Raw genomic sequence first — 19,153 nt, 5'->3', positions numbered from 1 at the left:
ACATCCAAAGTGCCAAGAGAGAGCTTGCTCTCCCTGTCTTTGAGTACTGTTTGCACTGTCCCGATTACCTCTTTGCTAACATTCTCTTCAGAGCTGCAGTGAAACCAGGAACCACGTGGAGAAGGCACCCACACTGAAAGTGCCTGGAGGGAACATTGGGGCTTCTTCTCAGTGTCTCTGACATAGGGTTTCACTGTCCCGGGAAACTCTCTGCTAACACCCTGCAGAGCGCTGTGCCCAATATACAGAAACGTCTTGCGGTATCTCCTACAGGGAAAGTGCCAGGAGGGAAAAGTGAGGATTATGCTTAGACTTTCTCGGAACTGCTACAAATCAACTAGATATCTTTGTGCTGTAAATCTCCCAACAGCCAAATGTAAAAGCAGCAAACATCTCGCTGTATGTCCCACATCCAAAGTGCCAAGAGAGTAATGTAGAGCTTGCTCTCCCTGTCTTTGAGTACTGTTTGCACTGTCCCGATTACCTCTTTGCTAACATTCTCTTCAGAGCTGCAGTGAAACCAGGAACCACGTGGAGAAGGCACCCACACTGAAAGTGCCTGGAGGGAACATTGGGGCTTCTTCTCAGTGTCTCTGACATAGGGTTTCACTGTCCCGGGAAACTCTCTGCTAACACCCTGCAGAGCGCTGTGCCCAATATACAGAAACGTCTTGCGGTATCCCCTACAGTGAAAGTGCCAGGAGGGAAAAGTGAGGATTATGCTTAGACTTTCTCGGAACTGCTTCAAATCAACTAGATATCTTTGTGCTGTAAATCTCCCAACAGCCAAATGTAAAAGCAGCAAACATCTCGCTGTATGTCCCACATCCAAAGTGCCAAGAGAGAGCTTGCTCTCCCTGTCTTTGAGTACTGTTTGCACTGTCCCGATTACCTCTTTGCTAACATTCTCTTCAGAGCTGCAGTGAAACCAGGAACCACGTGGAGAAGGCACCCACACTGAAAGTGCCTGGAGGGAACATTGGGGCTTCTTCTCAGTGTCTCTGACATAGGGTTTCACTGTCCCGGGAAACTCTCTGCTAACACCCTGCAGAGCGCTGTGCCCAATATACAGAAACGTCTTGCGGTATCTCCTACAGGGAAAGTGCCAGGAGGGAAAAGTGAGGATTATGCTTAGACTTTCTCGGAACTGCTTCAAATCAACTAGATATCTTTGTGCTGTAAATCTCCCAACAGCCAAATGTAAAAGCAGCAAACATCTCGCTGTATGTCCCACATCCAAAGTGCCAAGAGAGAGCTTGCTCTCCCTGTCTTTGAGTACTGTTTGCACTGTCCCGATTACCTCTTTGCTAACATTCTCTTCAGAGCTGCAGTGAAACCAGGAACCACGTGGAGAAGGCACCCACACTGAAAGTGCCTGGAGGGAACTTTGGGGCTTCTTCTCAGTGTCTCTGACATAGGGTTTCACTGTCCCGGGAAACTCTCTGCTAACACCCTGCAGAGCGCTGTGCCCAATATACAGAAACGTCTTGCGGTATCCCCTACAGTGAAAGTGCCAGGAGGGAAAAGTGAGGATTATGCTTAGACTTTCTCGGAACTGCTTCAAATCAACTAGATATCTTTGTGGTGTAAATCTCCCAACAGCCAAATGTAAAAGCAGCAAACATCTCGCTGTATGTCCCACATCCAAAGTGCCAAGAGAGTAACGTAGAGCTTGCTCTCCCTGTCTTTGAGTACTGTTTGCACTGTCCCGATTACCTCTTTGCTAACATTCTCTTCAGAGCTGCAGTGAAACCAGGAACCACGTGGAGAAGGCACCCACACTGAAAGTGCCTGGAGGGAACATTGGGGCTTCTTCTCAGTGTCTCTGACATAGGGTTTCACTGTCCCGGGAAACTCTCTGCTAAAACCCTGCAGAGCGCTGTGCCCAATATACAGAAACGTCTTGCGGTATCTCCTACAGGGAAAGTGCCAGGAGGGAAAAGTGAGGATTATGCTTAGACTTTCTCGGAACTGCTACAAATCAACTAGATATCTTTGTGCTGTAAATCTCCCAACAGCCAAATGTAAAAGCAGCAAACATCTCGCTGTATGTCCCACATCCAAAGTGCCAAGAGAGTAATGTAGAGCTTGCTCTCCCTGTCTTTGAGTACTGTTTGCACTGTCCCGATTACCTCTTTGCTAACATTCTCTTCAGAGCTGCAGTGAAACCAGGAACCACGTGGAGAAGGCACCCACACTGAAAGTGCCTGGAGGGAACATTGGGGCTTCTTCTCAGTGTCTCTGACATAGGGTTTCACTGTCCCGGGAAACTCTCTGCTAACACCCTGCAGAGCGCTGTGCCCAATATACAGAAACGTCTTGCGGTATCTCCTACAGGGAAAGTGCCAGGAGGGAAAAGTGAGGATTACGTTTAGACTTTCTCGGAACTGCTTCAAATCAACTAGATATCTTTGTGCTGTAAATCTCCCAACAGCCAAATGTAAAAGCAGCAAACATCTCGCTGTATGTCCCACATCCAAAGTGCCAAGAGAGAGCTTGCTCTCCCTGTCTTTGAGTACTGTTTGCACTGTCCCGATTACCTCTTTGCTAACATTCTCTTCAGAGCTGCAGTGAAACCAGGAACCACGTGGAGAAGGCACCCACACTGAAAGTGCCTGGAGGGAACATTGGGGCTTCTTCTCAGTGTCTCTGACATAGGGTTTCACTGTCCCGGGAAACTCTCTGCTAACACCCTGCAGAGCGCTGTGCCCAATATACAGAAACGTCTTGCGGTATCTCCTACAGGGAAAGTGCCAGGAGGGAAAAGTGAGGATTATGCTTAGACTTTCTCGGAACTGCTACAAATCAACTAGATATCTTTGTGCTGTAAATCTCCCAACAGCCAAATGTAAAAGCAGCAAACATCTCGCTGTATGTCCCACATCCAAAGTGCCAAGAGAGTAATGTAGAGCTTGCTCTCCCTGTCTTTGAGTACTGTTTGCACTGTCCCGATTACCTCTTTGCTAACATTCTCTTCAGAGCTGCAGTGAAACCAGGAACCACGTGGAGAAGGCACCCACACTGAAAGTGCCTGGAGGGAACATTGGGGCTTCTTCTCAGTGTCTCTGACATAGGGTTTCACTGTCCCGGGAAACTCTCTGCTAACACCCTGCAGAGCGCTGTGCCCAATATACAGAAACGTCTTGCGGTATCTCCTACAGGGAAAGTGCCAGGAGGGAAAAGTGAGGATTATGTTTAGACTTTCTCGGAACTGCTTCAAATCAACTAGATATCTTTGTGCTGTAAATCTCCCAACAGCCAAATGTAAAAGCAGCAAACATCTCGCTGTATGTCCCACATCCAAAGTGCCAAGAGAGAGCTTGCTCTCCCTGTCTTTGAGTACTGTTTGCACTGTCCCGATTACCTCTTTGCTAACATTCTCTTCAGAGCTGCAGTGAAACCAGGAACCACGTGGAGAAGGCACCCACACTGAAAGTGCCTGGAGGGAACATTGGGGCTTCTTCTCAGTGTCTCTGACATAGGGTTTCACTGTCCCGGGAAACTCTCTGCTAACACCCTGCAGAGCGCTGTGCCCAATGTACAGAAACGTCTTGCGGTATCCCCTACAGGGAAAGTGCCAGGAGGGAAAAGTGAGGATTATGCTTAGACTTTCTCGGAACTGCTTGAAATCAACTAGATATCTTTGTGCTGTAAATCTCCCAACAGCCAAATGTAAAAGCAGCAAACATCTCGCTGTATGTCCCACATCCAAAGTGCCAAGAGAGAGCTTGCTCTCCCTGTCTTTGAGTACTGTTTGCACTGTCCCGATTACCTCTTTGCTAACATTCTCTTCAGAGCTGCAGTGAAACCAGGAACCACGTGGAGAAGGCACCCACACTGAAAGTGCCTGGAGGGAACATTGGGGCTTCTTCTCAGTGTCTCTGACATAGGGTTTCACTGTCCCGGGAAACTCTCTGCTAACACCCTGCAGAGCGCTGTGCCCAATATACAGAAACGTCTTGCGGTATCTCCTACAGGGAAAGTGCCAGGAGGGAAAAGTGAGGATTATGCTTAGACTTTCTCGGAACTGCTACAAATCAACTAGATATCTTTGTGCTGTAAATCTCCCAACAGCCAAATGTAAAAGCAGCAAACATCTCGCTGTATGTCCCACATCCAAAGTGCCAAGAGAGTAATGTAGAGCTTGCTCTCCCTGTCTTTGAGTACTGTTTGCACTGTCCCGATTACCTCTTTGCTAACATTCTCTTCAGAGCTGCAGTGAAACCAGGAACCACGTGGAGAAGGCACCCACACTGAAAGTGCCTGGAGGGAACATTGGGGCTTCTTCTCAGTGTCTCTGACATAGGGTTTCACTGTCCCGGGAAACTCTCTGCTAACACCCTGCAGAGCGCTGTGCCCAATATACAGAAACGTCTTGCGGTATCCCCTACAGGGAAAGTGCCAGGAGGGAAAAGTGAGGATTATGCTTAGACTTTCTCGGAACTGCTTCAAATCAACTAGATATCTTTGTGCTGTAAATCTCCCAACAGCCAAATGTAAAAGCAGCAAACATCTCGCTGTATGTCCCACATCCAAAGTGCCAAGAGAGAGCTTGCTCTCCCTGTCTTTGAGTACTGTTTGCACTGTCCCGATTACCTCTTTGCTAACATTCTCTTCAGAGCTGCAGTGAAACCAGGAACCACGTGGAGAAGGCACCCACACTGAAAGTGCCTGGAGGGAACATTGGGGCTTCTTCTCAGTGTCTCTGACATAGGGTTTCACTGTCCCGGGAAACTCTCTGCTAACACCCTGCAGAGCGCTGTGCCCAATATACAGAAACGTCTTGCGGTATCCCCTACAGGGAAAGTGCCAGGAGGGAAAAGTGAGGATTATGCTTAGACTTTCTCGGAACTGCTTCAAATCAACTAGATATCTTTGTGCTGTAAATCTCCCAACAGCCAAATGTAAAAGCAGCAAACATCTCGCTGTATGTCCCACATCCAAAGTGCCAAGAGAGAGCTTGCTCTCCCTGTCTTTGAGTACTGTTTGCACTGTCCCGATTACCTCTTTGCTAACATTCTCTTCAGAGCTGCAGTGAAACCAGGAACCACGTGGAGAAGGCACCCACACTGAAAGTGCCTGGAGGGAACATTGGGACTTCTTCTCAGTGTCTCTGACATAGGGTTTCACTGTCCCGGGAAACTCTCTGCTAACACCCTGCAGAGCGCTGTGCCCAATATACAGAAACGTCTTGCGGTATCCCCTACAGGGAAAGTGCCAGGAGGGAAAAGTGAGGATTATGCTTAGACTTTCTCGGAACTGCTTCAAATCAACTAGATATCTTTGTGCTGTAAATCTCCCAACAGCCAAATGTAAAAGCAGCAAACATCTCGCTGTATGTCCCACATCCAAAGTGCCAAGAGAGAGCTTGCTCTCCCTGTCTTTGAGTACTGTTTGCACTGTCCCGATTACCTCTTTGCTAACATTCTCTTCAGAGCTGCAGTGAAACCAGGAACCACGTGGAGAAGGCACCCACACTGAAAGTGCCTGGAGGGAACATTGGGGCTTCTTCTCAGTGTCTCTGACATAGGGTTTCACTGTCCCGGGAAACTCTCTGCTAACACCCTGCAGAGCGCTGTGCCCAATATACAGAAACGTCTTGCGGTATCCCCTACAGGGAAAGTGCCAGGAGGGAAAAGTGAGGATTATGCTTAGACTTTCTCGGAACTGCTTCAAATCAACTAGATATCTTTGTGCTGTAAATCTCCCAACAGCCAAATGTAAAAGCAGCAAACATCTCGCTGTATGTCCCACATCCAAAGTGCCAAGAGAGAGCTTGCTCTCCCTGTCTTTGAGTACTGTTTGCACTGTCCCGATTACCTCTTTGCTAACATTCTCTTCAGAGCTGCAGTGAAACCAGGAACCACGTGGAGAAGGCACCCACACTGAAAGTGCCTGGAGGGAACATTGGGGCTTCTTCTCAGTGTCTCTGACATAGGGTTTCACTGTCCCGGGAAACTCTCTGCTAACACCCTGCAGAGCGCTGTGCCCAATATACAGAAACGTCTTGCGGTATCCCCTACAGGGAAAGTGCCAGGAGGGAAAAGTGAGGATTATGCTTAGACTTTCTCGGAACTGCTTCAAATCAACTAGATATCTTTGTGCTGTAAATCTCCCAACAGCCAAATGTAAAAGCAGCAGACATCTCGCTGTATGTCCCACATCCAAAGTGCCAAGAGAGTAATGTAGAGCTTGCTCTCCCTGTCTTTGAGTACTGTTTGCACTGTCCCGATTACCTCTTTGCTAACATTCTCTTCAGAGCTGCAGTGAAACCAGGAACCACGTGGAGAAGGCACCCACACTGAAAGTGCCTGGAGGGAACATTGGGGCTTCTTCTCAGTGTCTCTGACATAGGGTTTCACTGTCCCGGGAAACTCTCTGCTAACACCCTGCAGAGCGCTGTGCCCAATATACAGAAACGTCTTGCGGTATCCCCTACAGGGAAAGTGCCAGGAGGGAAAAGTGAGGATTATGCTTAGACTTTCTCGGAACTGCTTCAAATCAACTAGATATCTTTGTGCTGTAAATCTCCCAACAGCCAAATGTAAAAGCAGCAAACATCTCGCTGTATGTCCCACATCCAAAGTGCCAAGAGAGTAATGTAGAGCTTGCTCTCCCTGTCTTTGAGTACTGTTTGCACTGTCCCGATTACCTCTTTGCTAACATTCTCTTCAGAGCTGCAGTGAAACCAGGAACCACGTGGAGAAGGCACCCACACTGAAAGTGCCTGGAGGGAACATTGGGGCTTCTTCTCAGTGTCTCTGACATAGGGTTTCACTGTCCCGGGAAAGTCTCTGCTAACACCCTGCAGAGCGCTGTGCCCAATATACAGAAACGTCTTGCGGTATCCCCTACAGGGAAAGTGCCAGGAGGGAAAAGTGAGGATTATGTTTAGACTTTCTCGGAACTGCTTCAAATCAACTAGATATCTTTGTGCTGTAAATCTCCCAACAGCCAAATGTAAAAGCAGCAAACATCTCGCTGTATGTCCCACATCCAAAGTGCCGAGAGAGTAATGTAGAGCTTGCTCTCCCTGTCTTTGAGTACTGTTTGCACTGTCCCGATTACCTCTTTGCTAACATTCTCTTCAGAGCTGCAGTGAAACCAGGAACCACGTGGAGAAGGCACCCACACTGAAAGTGCCTGGAGGGAACATTGGGGCTTCTTCTCAGTGTCTCTGACATAGGGTTTCACTGTCCCGGGAAACTCTCTGCTAACACCCTGCAGAGCGCTGTGCCCAATATACAGAAACGTCTTGCGGTATCCCCTACAGGGAAAGTGCCAGGAGGGAAAAGTGAGGATTATGCTTAGACTTTCTCGGAACTGCTTCAAATCAACTAGATATCTTTGTGCTGTAAATCTCCCAACAGCCAAATGTAAAAGCAGCAAACATCTCGCTGTATGTCCCACATCCAAACTGCCAAGAGAGAGCTTGCTCTCCCTGTCTTTGAGTACTGTTTGCACTGTCCCGATTACCTCTTTGCTAACATTCTCTTCAGAGCTGCAGTGAAACCAGGAACCACGTGGAGAAGGCACCCACACTGAAAGTGCCTGGAGGGAACATTGGGGCTTCTTCTCAGTGTCTCTGACATAGGGTTTCACTGTCCCGGGAAACTCTCTGCTAACACCCTGCAGAGCGCTGTGCCCAATATACAGAAACGTCTTGCGGTATCTCCTACAGGGAAAGTGCCAGGAGGGAAAAGTGAGGATTATGCTTAGACTTTCTCGGAACTGCTACAAATCAACTAGATATCTTTGTGCTGTAAATCTCCCAACAGCCAAATGTAAAAGCAGCAAACATCTCGCTGTATGTCCCACATCCAAAGTGCCAAGAGAGTAATGTAGAGCTTGCTCTCCCTGTCTTTGAGTACTGTTTGCACTGTCCCGATTACCTCTTTGCTAACATTCTCTTCAGAGCTGCAGTGAAACCAGGAACCACGTGGAGAAGGCACCCACACTGAAAGTGCCTGGAGGGAACATTGGGGCTTCTTCTCAGTGTCTCTGACATAGGGTTTCACTGTCCCGGGAAACTCTCTGCTAACACCCTGCAGAGCGCTGTGCCCAATATACAGAAACGTCTTGCGGTATCTCCTACAGGGAAAGTGCCAGGAGGGAAAAGTGAGGATTACGTTTAGACTTTCTCGGAACTGCTTCAAATCAACTAGATATCTTTGTGCTGTAAATCTCCCAACAGCCAAATGTAAAAGCAGCAAACATCTCGCTGTATGTCCCACATCCAAAGTGCCAAGAGAGAGCTTGCTCTCCCTGTCTTTGAGTACTGTTTGCACTGTCCCGATTACCTCTTTGCTAACATTCTCTTCAGAGCTGCAGTGAAACCAGGAACCACGTGGAGAAGGCACCCACACTGAAAGTGCCTGGAGGGAACATTGGGGCTTCTTCTCAGTGTCTCTGACATAGGGTTTCACTGTCCCGGGAAACTCTCTGCTAACACCCTGCAGAGCGCTGTGCCCAATATACAGAAACGTCTTGCGGTATCTCCTACAGGGAAAGTGCCAGGAGGGAAAAGTGAGGATTATGCTTAGACTTTCTCGGAACTGCTACAAATCAACTAGATATCTTTGTGCTGTAAATCTCCCAACAGCCAAATGTAAAAGCAGCAAACATCTCGCTGTATGTCCCACATCCAAAGTGCCAAGAGAGTAATGTAGAGCTTGCTCTCCCTGTCTTTGAGTACTGTTTGCACTGTCCCGATTACCTCTTTGCTAACATTCTCTTCAGAGCTGCAGTGAAACCAGGAACCACGTGGAGAAGGCACCCACACTGAAAGTGCCTGGAGGGAACATTGGGGCTTCTTCTCAGTGTCTCTGACATAGGGTTTCACTGTCCCGGGAAACTCTCTGCTAACACCCTGCAGAGCGCTGTGCCCAATATACAGAAACGTCTTGCGGTATCTCCTACAGGGAAAGTGCCAGGAGGGAAAAGTGAGGATTATGTTTAGACTTTCTCGGAACTGCTTCAAATCAACTAGATATCTTTGTGCTGTAAATCTCCAAACAGCCAAATGTAAAAGCAGCAAACATCTCGCTGTATGTCCCACATCCAAAGTGCCAAGAGAGAGCTTGCTCTCCCTGTCTTTGAGTACTGTTTGCACTGTCCCGATTACCTCTTTGCTAACATTCTCTTCAGAGCTGCAGTGAAACCAGGAACCACGTGGAGAAGGCACCCACACTGAAAGTGCCTGGAGGGAACATTGGGGCTTCTTCTCAGTGTCTCTGACATAGGGTTTCACTGTCCCGGGAAACTCTCTGCTAACACCCTGCAGAGCGCTGTGCCCAATATACAGAAACGTCTTGCGGTATCCCCTACAGTGAAAGTGCCAGGAGGGAAAAGTGAGGATTATGTTTAGACTTTCTCGGAACTGCTTCAAATCAACTAGATATCTTTGTGCTGTAAATCTCCCAACAGCCAAATGTAAAAGCAGCAAACATCTCGCTGTATGTCCCACATCCAAAGTGCCAAGAGAGAGCTTGCTCTCTCTGTCTTTGAGTACTGTTTGCACTGTCCCGATTACCTCTTTGCTAACATTCTCTTCAGAGCTGCAGTGAAACCAGGAACCACGTGGAGAAGGCACCCACACTGAAAGTGCCTGGAGGGAACATTGGGGCTTCTTCTCAGTGTCTCTGACATAGGGTTTCACTGTCCCGGGAAACTCTCTGCTAACACCCTGCAGAGCGCTGTGCCCAATATACAGAAACGTCTTGCGGTATCCCCTACAGTGAAAGTGCCAGGAGGGAAAAGTGAGGATTATGCTTAGACTTTCTCGGAACTGCTTCAAATCAACTAGATATCTTTGTGCTGTAAATCTCCCAACAGCCAAATGTAAAAGCAGCAAACATCTCGCTGTATGTCCCACATCCAAAGTGCCAAGAGAGTAATGTAGAGCTTGCTCTCCCTGTCTTTGAGTACTGTTTGCACTGTCCCGATTACCTCTTTGCTAACATTCTCTTCAGAGCTGCAGTGAAACCAGGAACCACGTGGAGAAGGCACCCACACTGAAAGTGCCTGGAGGGAACATTGGGGCTTCTTCTCAGTGTCTCTGACATAGGGTTTCACTGTCCCGGGAAACTCTCTGCTAACACCCTGCAGAGCGCTGTGCCCAATATACAGAAACGTCTTGCGGTATCTCCTACAGGGAAAGTGCCAGGAGGGAAAAGTGAGGATTACGTTTAGACTTTCTCGGAACTGCTTCAAATCAACTAGATATCTTTGTGCTGTAAATCTCCCAACAGCCAAATGTAAAAGCAGCAAACATCTCGCTGTATGTCCCACATCCAAAGTGCCAAGAGAGAGCTTGCTCTCCCTGTCTTTGAGTACTGTTTGCACTGTCCCGATTACCTCTTTGCTAACATTCTCTTCAGAGCTGCAGTGAAACCAGGAACCACGTGGAGAAGGCACCCACACTGAAAGTGCCTGGAGGGAACATTGGGGCTTCTTCTCAGTGTCTCTGACATAGGGTTTCACTGTCCCGGGAAACTCTCTGCTAACACCCTGCAGAGCGCTGTGCCCAATATACAGAAACGTCTTGCGGTATCTCCTACAGGGAAAGTGCCAGGAGGGAAAAGTGAGGATTATGCTTAGACTTTCTCGGAACTGCTACAAATCAACTAGATATCTTTGTGCTGTAAATCTCCCAACAGCCAAATGTAAAAGCAGCAAACATCTCGCTGTATGTCCCACATCCAAAGTGCCAAGAGAGTAATGTAGAGCTTGCTCTCCCTGTCTTTGAGTACTGTTTGCACTGTCCCGATTACCTCTTTGCTAACATTCTCTTCAGAGCTGCAGTGAAACCAGGAACCACGTGGAGAAGGCACCCACACTGAAAGTGCCTGGAGGGAACATTGGGGCTTCTTCTCAGTGTCTCTGACATAGGGTTTCACTGTCCCGGGAAACTCTCTGCTAACACCCTGCAGAGCGCTGTGCCCAATATACAGAAACGTCTTGCGGTATCCCCTACAGGGAAAGTGCCAGGAGGGAAAAGTGAGGATTATGCTTAGACTTTCTCGGAACTGCTTCAAATCAACTAGATATCTTTGTGCTGTAAATCTCCCAACAGCCAAATGTAAAAGCAGCAAACATCTCGCTGTATGTCCCACATCCAAAGTGCCAAGAGAGAGCTTGCTCTCCCTGTCTTTGAGTACTGTTTGCACTGTCCCGATTACCTCTTTGCTAACATTCTCTTCAGAGCTGCAGTGAAACCAGGAACCACGTGGAGAAGGCACCCACACTGAAAGTGCCTGGAGGGAACATTGGGGCTTCTTCTCAGTGTCTCTGACATAGGGTTTCACTGTCCCGGGAAACTCTCTGCTAACACCCTGCAGAGCGCTGTGCCCAATATACAGAAACGTCTTGCGGTATCCCCTACAGGGAAAGTGCCAGGAGGGAAAAGTGAGGATTATGCTTAGACTTTCTCGGAACTGCTTCAAATCAACTAGATATCTTTGTGCTGTAAATCTCCCAACAGCCAAATGTAAAAGCAGCAAACATCTCGCTGTATGTCCCACATCCAAAGTGCCAAGAGAGAGCTTGCTCTCCCTGTCTTTGAGTACTGTTTGCACTGTCCCGATTACCTCTTTGCTAACATTCTCTTCAGAGCTGCAGTGAAACCAGGAACCACGTGGAGAAGGCACCCACACTGAAAGTGCCTGGAGGGAACATTGGGGCTTCTTCTCAGTGTCTCTGACATAGGGTTTCACTGTCCCGGGAAACTCTCTGCTAACACCCTGCAGAGCGCTGTGCCCAATATACAGAAACGTCTTGCGGTATCCCCTACAGGGAAAGTGCCAGGAGGGAAAAGTGAGGATTATGCTTAGACTTTCTCGGAACTGCTTCAAATCAACTAGATATCTTTGTGCTGTAAATCTCCCAACAGCCAAATGTAAAAGCAGCAGACATCTCGCTGTATGTCCCACATCCAAAGTGCCAAGAGAGTAATGTAGAGCTTGCTCTCCCTGTCTTTGAGTACTGTTTGCACTGTCCCGATTACCTCTTTGCTAACATTCTCTTCAGAGCTGCAGTGAAACCAGGAACCACGTGGAGAAGGCACCCACACTGAAAGTGCCTGGAGGGAACATTGGGGCTTCTTCTCAGTGTCTCTGACATAGGGTTTCACTGTCCCGGGAAACTCTCTGCTAACACCCTGCAGAGCGCTGTGCCCAATATACAGAAACGTCTTGCGGTATCTCCTACAGGGAAAGTGCCAGGAGGGAAAAGTGAGGATTATGCTTAGACTTTCTCGGAACTGCTACAAATCAACTAGATATCTTTGTGCTGTAAATCTCCCAACAGCCAAATGTAAAAGCAGCAAACATCTCGCTGTATGTCCCACATCCAAAGTGCCAAGAGAGTAATGTAGAGCTTGCTCTCCCTGTCTTTGAGTACTGTTTGCACTGTCCCGATTACCTCTTTGCTAACATTCTCTTCAGAGCTGCAGTGAAACCAGGAACCACGTGGAGAAGGCACCCACACTGAAAGTGCCTGGAGGGAACATTGGGGCTTCTTCTCAGTGTCTCTGACATAGGGTTTCACTGTCCCGGGAAACTCTCTGCTAACACCCTGCAGAGCGCTGTGCCCAATATACAGAAACGTCTTGCGGTATCCCCTACAGGGAAAGTGCCAGGAGGGAAAAGTGAGGATTATGCTTAGACTTTCTCGGAACTGCTTCAAATCAACTAGATATCTTTGTGCTGTAAATCTCCCAACAGCCAAATGTAAAAGCAGCAAACATCTCGCTGTATGTCCCACATCCAAAGTGCCAAGAGAGAGCTTGCTCTCCCTGTCTTTGAGTACTGTTTGCACTGTCCCGATTACCTCTTTGCTAACATTCTCTTCAGAGCTGCAGTGAAACCAGGAACCACGTGGAGAAGGCACCCACACTGAAAGTGCCTGGAGGGAACATTGGGGCTTCTTCTCAGTGTCTCTGACATAGGGTTTCACTGTCCCGGGAAACTCTCTGCTAACACCCTGCAGAGCGCTGTGCCCAATATACAGAAACGTCTTGCGGTATCCCCTACAGGGAAAGTGCCAGGAGGGAAAAGTGAGGATTATGCTTAGACTTTCTCGGAACTGCTTCAAATCAACTAGATATCTTTGTGCTGTAAATCTCCCAACAGCCAAATGTAAAAGCAGCAAACATCTCGCTGTATGTCCCACATCCAAAGTGCCAAGAGAGAGCTTGCTCTCCCTGTCTTTGAGTACTGTTTGCACTGTCCCGATTACCTCTTTGCTAACATTCTCTTCAGAGCTGCAGTGAAACCAGGAACCACGTGGAGAAGGCACCCACACTGAAAGTGCCTGGAGGGAACATTGGGGCTTCTTCTCAGTGTCTCTGACATAGGGTTTCACTGTCCCGGGAAACTCTCTGCTAACACCCTGCAGAGCGCTGTGCCCAATATACAGAAACGTCTTGCGGTATCCCCTACAGGGAAAGTGCCAGGAGGGAAAAGTGAGGATTATGCTTAGACTTTCTCGGAACTGCTTCAAATCAACTAGATATCTTTGTGCTGTAAATCTCCCAACAGCCAAATGTAAAAGCAGCAGACATCTCGCTGTATGTCCCACATCCAAAGTGCCAAGAGAGTAATGTAGAGCTTGCTCTCCCTGTCTTTGAGTACTGTTTGCACTGTCCCGATTACCTCTTTGCTAACATTCTCTTCAGAGCTGCAGTGAAACCAGGAACCACGTGGAGAAGGCACCCACACTGAAAGTGCCTGGAGGGAACATTGGGGCTTCTTCTCAGTGTCTCTGACATAGGGTTTCACTGTCCCGGGAAACTCTCTGCTAACACCCTGCAGAGCGCTGTGCCCAATATACAGAAACGTCTTGCGGTATCCCCTACAGTGAAAGTGCCAGGAGGGAAAAGTGAGGATTATGCTTAGACTTTCTCGGAACTGCTTCAAATCAACTAGATATCTTTGTGCTGTAAATCTCCCAACAGCCAAATGTAAAAGCAGCAAACATCTCGCTGTATGTCCCACATCCAAAGTGCCAAGAGAGTAATGTAGAGCTTGCTCTCCCTGTCTTTGAGTACTGTTTGCACTGTCCCGATTACCTCTTTGCTAACATTCTCTTCAGAGCTGCAGTGAAACCAGGAACCACGTGGAGAAGGCACCCACACTGAAAGTGCCTGGAGGGAACATTGGGGCTTCTTCTCAGTGTCTCTGACATAGGGTTTCACTGTCCCGGGAAAGTCTCTGCTAACACCCTGCAGAGCGCTGTGCCCAATATACAGAAACGTCTTGCGGTATCCCCTACAGGGAAAGTGCCAGGAGGGAAAAGTGAGGATTATGTTTAGACTTTCTCGGAACTGCTTCAAATCAACTAGATATCTTTGTGCTGTAAATCTCCCAACAGCCAAATGTAAAAGCAGCAAACATCTCGCTGTATGTCCCACATCCAAAGTGCCAAGAGAGTAATGTAGAGCTTGCTCTCCCTGTCTTTGAGTACTGTTTGCACTGTCCCGATTACCTCTTTGCTAACATTCTCTTCAGAGCTGCAGTGAAACCAGGAACCACGTGGAGAAGGCACCCACACTGAAAGTGCCTGGAGGGAACATTGGGGCTTCTTCTCAGTGTCTCTGACATAGGGTTTCACTGTCCCGGGAAACTCTCTGCTAACACCCTGCAGAGCGCTGTGCCCAATATACAGAAACGTCTTGCGGTATCTCCTACAGGGAAAGTGCCAGGAGGGAAAAGTGAGGATTACGTTTAGACTTTCTCGGAACTGCTTCAAATCAACTAGATATCTTTGTGCTGTAAATCTCCCAACAGCCAAATGTAAAAGCAGCAAACATCTCGCTGTATGTCCCACATCCAAAGTGCCAAGAGAGAGCTTGCTCTCCCTGTCTTTGAGTACTGTTTGCACTGTCCCGATTACCTCTTTGCTAACATTCTCTTCAGAGCTGCAGTGAAACCAGGAACCACGTGGAGAAGGCACCCACACTGAAAGTGCCTGGAGGGAACATTGGGGCTTCTTCTCAGTGTCTCTGACATAGGGTTTCACTGTCCCGGGAAACTCTCTGCTAACACCCTGCAGAGCGCTGTGCCCAATATACAGAAACGTCTTGCGGTATCTCCTACAGGGAAAGTGCCAGGAGGGAAAAGTGAGGATTATGCTTAGACTTTCTCGGAACTGCTTCAAATCAACTAGATATCTTTGTGCTGTAAATCTCCCAACAGCCAAATGTAAAAGCAGCAAACATCTCGCTGTATGTCCCACATCCAAAGTGCCAAGAGAGTAATGTAGAGCTTGCTCTCCCTGTCTTTGAGTACTGTTTGCACTGTCCCGATTACCTCTTTGCTAACATTCTCTTCAGAGCTGCAGTGAAACCAGGAACCACGTGGAGAAGGCACCCACACTGAAAGTGCCTGGAGGGAACATTGGGGCTTCTTCTCAGTGTCTCTGACATAGGGTTTCACTGTCCCGGGAAACTCTCTGCTAACACCCTGCAGAGCGCTGTGCCCAATATACAGAAACGTCTTGCGGTATCTCCTACAGGGAAAGTGCCAGGAGGGAAAAGTGAGGATTATGTTTAGACTTTCTCGGAACTGCTTCAAATCAACTAGATATCTTTGTGCTGTAAATCTCCCAACAGCCAAATGTAAAAGCAGCAAACATCTCGCTGTATGTCCCACATCCAAAGTGCCAAGAGAGTAATGTAGAGCTTGCTCTCCCTGTCTTTGAGTACTGTTTGCACTGTCCCGATTACCTCTTTGCTAACATTCTCTTCAGAGCTGCAGTGAAACCAGGAACCACGTGGAGAAGGCACCCACACTGAAAGTGCCTGGAGGGAACATTGGGGCTTCTTCTCAGTGTCTCTGACATAGGGTTTCACTGTCCCGGGAAACTCTCTGCTAACACCCTGCAGAGCGCTGTGCCCAATATACAGAAACGTCTTGCGGTATCTCCTACAGGGAAAGTGCCAGGAGGGAAAAGTGAGGATTATGTTTAGACTTTCTCGGAACTGCTTCAAATCAACTAGATATCTTTGTGCTGTAAATCTCCCAACAGCCAAATGTAAAAGCAGCAAACATCTCGCTGTATGTCCCACATCCAAAGTGCCAAGAGAGAGCTTGCTCTCCCTGTCTTTGAGTACTGTTTGCACTGTCCCGATTACCTCTTTGCTAACATTCTCTTCAGAGCTGCAGTGAAACCAGGAACCACGTGGAGAAGGCACCCACACTGAAAGTGCCTGGAGGGAACATTGGGGCTTCTTCTCAGTGTCTCTGACATAGGGTTTCACTGTCCCGGGAAACTCTCTGCTAACACCCTGCAGAGCGCTGTGCCCAATATACAGAAACGTCTTGCGGTATCCCCTACAGTGAAAGTGCCAGGAGGGAAAAGTGAGGATTATGCTTAGACTTTCTAGGAACTGCTTCAAATCAACTAGATATCTTTGTGCTGTAAATCTCCCAACAGCCAAATGTAAAAGCAGCAAACATCTCGCTGTATGTCCCACATCCAAAGTGCCAAGAGAGTAATGTAGAGCTTGCTCTCCCTGTCTTTGAGTACTGTTTGCACTGTCCCGATTACCTCTTTGCTAACATTCTCTTCAGAGCTGCAGTGAAACCAGGAACCACGTGGAGAAGGCACCCACACTGAAAGTGCCTGGAGGGAACATTGGGGCTTCTTCTCAGTGTCTCTGACATAGGGTTTCACTGTCCCGGGAAACTCTCTGCTAACACCCTGCAGAGCGCTGTGCCCAATATACAGAAACGTCTTGCGGTATCCCCTACAGGGAAAGTGCCAGGAGGGAAAAGTGAGGATTATGTTTAGACTTTCTCGGAACTGCTTCAAATCAACTAGATATCTTTGTGCTGTAAATCTCCCAACAGCCAAATGTAAAAGCAGCAAACATCTCGCTGTATGTCCCACATCCAAAGTGCCAAGAGAGTAATGTAGAGCTTGCTCTCCCTGTCTTTGAGTACTGTTTGCACTGTCCCGATTACCTCTTTGCTAACATTCTCTTCAGAGCTGCAGTGAAACCAGGAACCACGTGGAGAAGGCACCCACACTGAAAGTGCCTGGAGGGAACATTGGGGCTTCTTCTCAGTGTCTCTGACATAGGGTTTCACTGTCCCGGGAAAGTCTCTGCTAACACCCTGCAGAGCGCTGTGCCCAATATACAGAAACGTCTTGCGGTATCCCCTACAGGGAAAGTGCCAGGAGGGAAAAGTGAGGATTATGTTTAGACTTTCTCGGAACTGCTTCAAATCAACTAGATATCTTTGTGCTGTAAATCTCCCAACAGCCAAATGTAAAAGCAGCAAACATCTCGCTGTATGTCCCACATCCAAAGTGCCAAGAGAGTAATGTAGAGCTTGCTCTCCCTGTCTTTGAGTACTGTTTGCACTGTCCCGATTACCTCTTTGCTAACATTCTCTTCAGAGCTGCAGTGAAACCAGGAACCACGTGGAGAAGGCACCCACACTGAAAGTGCCTGGAGGGAACATTGGGGCTTCTTCTCAGTGTCTCTGACATAGGGTTTCACTGTCCCGGGAAACTCTCTGCTAACACCCTGCAGAGCGCTGTGCCCAATATACAGAAACGTCTTGCGGTATCTCCTACAGGGAAAGTGCCAGGAGGGAAAAGTGAGGATTACGTTTAGACTTTCTCGGAACTGCTTCAAATCAACTAGATATCTTTGTGCTGTAAATCTCCCAACAGCCAAATGTAAAAGCAGCAAACATCTCGCTGTATGTCCCACATCCAAAGTGCCAAGAGAGAGCTTGCTCTCCCTGTCTTTGAGTACTGTTTGCACTGTCCCGATTACCTCTTTGCTAACATTCTCTTCAGAGCTGCAGTGAAACCAGGAACCACGTGGAGAAGGCACCCACACTGAAAGTGCCTGGAGGGAACATTGGGGCTTCTTCTCAGTGTCTCTGACATAGGGTTTCACTGTCCCGGGAAACTCTCTGCTAACACCCTGCAGAGCGCTGTGCCCAATATACAGAAACGTCTTGCGGTATCTCCTACAGGGAAAGTGCCAGGAGGGAAAAGTGAGGATTATGCTTAGACTTTCTCGGAACTGCTTCAAATCAACTAGATATCTTTGTGCTGTAAATCTCCCAACAGCCAAATGTAAAAGCAGCAAACATCTCGCTGTATGTCCCACATCCAAAGTGCCAAGAGAGTAATGTAGAGCTTGCTCTCCCTGTCTTTGAGTACTGTTTGCACTGTCCCGATTACCTCTTTGCTAACATTCTCTTCAGAGCTGCAGTGAAACCAGGAACCACGTGGAGAAGGCACCCACACTGAAAGTGCCTGGAGGGAACATTGGGGCTTCTTCTCAGTGTCTCTGACATAGGGTTTCACTGTCCCGGGAAACTCTCTGCTAACACCCTGCAGAGCGCTGTGCCCAATATACAGAAACGTCTTGCGGTATCTCCTACAGGGAAAGTGCCAGGAGGGAAAAGTGAGGATTATGTTTAGACTTTCTCGGAACTGCTTCAAATCAACTAGATATCTTTGTGCTGTAAATCTCCCAACAGCCAAATGTAAAAGCAGCAAACATCTCGCTGTATGTCCCACATCCAAAGTGCCAAGAGAGTAATGTAGAGCTTGCTCTCCCTGTCTTTGAGTACTGTTTGCACTGTCCCGATTACCTCTTTGCTAACATTCTCTTCAGAGCTGCAGTGAAACCAGGAACCACGTGGAGAAGGCACCCACACTGAAAGTGCCTGGAGGGAACATTGGGGCTTCTTCTCAGTGTCTCTGACATAGGGTTTCACTGTCCCGGGAAACTCTCTGCTAACACCCTGCAGAGCGCTGTGCCCAATATACAGAAACGTCTTGCGGTATCTCCTACAGGGAAAGTGCCAGGAGGGAAAAGTGAGGATTATGTTTAGACTTTCTCGGAACTGCTTCAAATCAACTAGATATCTTTGTGCTGTAAATCTCCCAACAGCCAAATGTAAAAGCAGCAAACATCTCGCTGTATGTCCCACATCCAAAGTGCCAAGAGAGAGCTTGCTCTCCCTGTCTTTGAGTACTGTTTGCACTGTCCCGATTACCTCTTTGCTAACATTCTCTTCAGAGCTGCAGTGAAACCAGGAACCACGTGGAGAAGGCACCCACACTGAAAGTGCCTGGAGGGAACATTGGGGCTTCTTCTCAGTGTCTCCGATATAGGGTTTCA

Source organism: Chroicocephalus ridibundus, unplaced genomic scaffold, assembly GCF_963924245.1.
Source record: "Chroicocephalus ridibundus unplaced genomic scaffold, bChrRid1.1 SCAFFOLD_40, whole genome shotgun sequence".
NCBI lineage: Eukaryota > Metazoa > Chordata > Aves > Charadriiformes > Laridae > Chroicocephalus > Chroicocephalus ridibundus.
Note: the sequence above shows the minus strand (reverse complement) of the source record.